Raw genomic sequence first — 1,759 nt, 5'->3', positions numbered from 1 at the left:
GATATTTTTTCTCATTAGAATGAAAACAATTTATTGTTACTAAGTGGGAAAATATCTGCAATATCTCAATATGTTGCATGATATGTAAGTAAAAATTATGAAGTGAAATTATATATGAGAGTTTGAGTCATGTAGAAAGTATTACCATATCTTTCCTTGAATGAGTCAGTAGTCTATTTCCAAACCCATCACTCCCAGTACCCCCCTCTCTCTCTCTCTCTCTCTCTCTCTCTCTCTCTCTCTCTCTCTCTCTCTCTCTCTCTCTCTCTCTCTCTCTCTCTCTCTCTCTCTCTCTCTCTCTCTCTCTCTCTCTCTCTCCCTCTCCCTCTCCTCCTCCCTCTCCCTCTCCCTCTCCCTCTCCCTCTCCCTCTCCCTCTCCCTCTCCCTCTCCCTCTCCCTCTCCCTCTCCCTCTCCCTCTCCCTCTCCCTCTCCCTCTCCCTCTCCCTCCTCCCTCCTCCCTCCTCCCTCCCTCCTCCTCCTCCTCCTCCTCCTCCTCCTCCTCCTCCTCCTCCTCCTCTCATTCTTTGTCCCTTTATTTTTAAAGAATGCAAATAAGATACTATAAAAAGATTTTTTTTTTTCTTGGGACCAAGGTGAATCTCCATCAGGTTAAGTTTTTTTTTTTATAGGCTCATATTGCTTTACTCATCTGCTCAATTTCTTAGCATTAGTTTGTGTTCAGATTTTCAATGTATGTGCTCTTCTCTGTAGCTAGCATTAATTTCAATATCAGTAACTTCCTTAGAATACCTTCTCTATGGCTGACAGAATTATAGTTCTTTAAGGCTAGGGAAAAAATTATAAGATATGCACATGGAACATAAATATATATATATTTTTTTCCCTTTTCCCTGAGATTTGTGTAGTAGTTGTCACGTTGTATTTGATGGCTTTCTGAGTGTCACAGCTCATGACACTCAGGTGGGATAAGAGTAATGTTGTCAAATTCCTCGTCTAATGAAGTTAAGCGAAATAATTTCAGTAATTTAAGTAACCATCCTGTGTGGGTGGCTATGAGTATAGTGTTCATCATGTTTAATTTTTTATCTTGAGGTGATTCTCCTTACTGAAATATGAAAGTGATCACCTAGTGCTGTTCAGGCAGTGATTCATGATTACTTTATCGAGGTAACTCCACATTCAGTGCCTGTGTGCTGGTTGTGGACAAAGGGAGTGAAAGACAAATGGAATCTTTTGATGTTGTATACCAGTTATGATACTTGATTTGTTAACCCATTGCAGACGGAGATAAATTTGCTTGCCCAGCCTCCAGGATAGGTTTTATTTTAGAGAGAGACCGCTTGAAGCAATATAATTTGAAGCATCCCACTCTCTTTCAGTCATTCATTGTAAAACTAGAGCGGTTTTTGTGTTTTATTTTTTTGTGTGTTTTATTGAGTTTAGAGACTTATATGTGCCATATGACAGGCTCTATCAGTGCTGCAGTTGACTAAAATTGTAGTATATTATCCATATTAGCTCATTATTTTCTTTATACTCAATGTGATAGAAGAATTGCTGTTTTATGGGAGGACAAAAGGCAACTTTATTTTTTCGTATTTTTGTGCTGTCATGAACGAATACGAAACATATAACCACCTACAATAAATATAACAAGAAGAGGTAGGGAAGAGGAATGAAATCTGTGCTTGTGACTGTGAGTGCCACAGTGAAAGGCATCCATATTGGCACAGGAGCACATTTTAGACACTGGGTATGGATTGAGTCACCTTCCTCTTCTCGTTCTGCCTGCACATC

Source organism: Penaeus japonicus, unplaced genomic scaffold (assembly GCF_977035675.1).
Source record: "Penaeus japonicus unplaced genomic scaffold, GWHDUDI00000001_assembly GWHDUDI00000016, whole genome shotgun sequence".
NCBI classification, from domain to species: domain Eukaryota; kingdom Metazoa; phylum Arthropoda; class Malacostraca; order Decapoda; family Penaeidae; genus Penaeus; species Penaeus japonicus.
The sequence above is the reverse complement of the archived record's forward strand: the minus strand, read 5'-3'. Positions refer to the sequence as shown.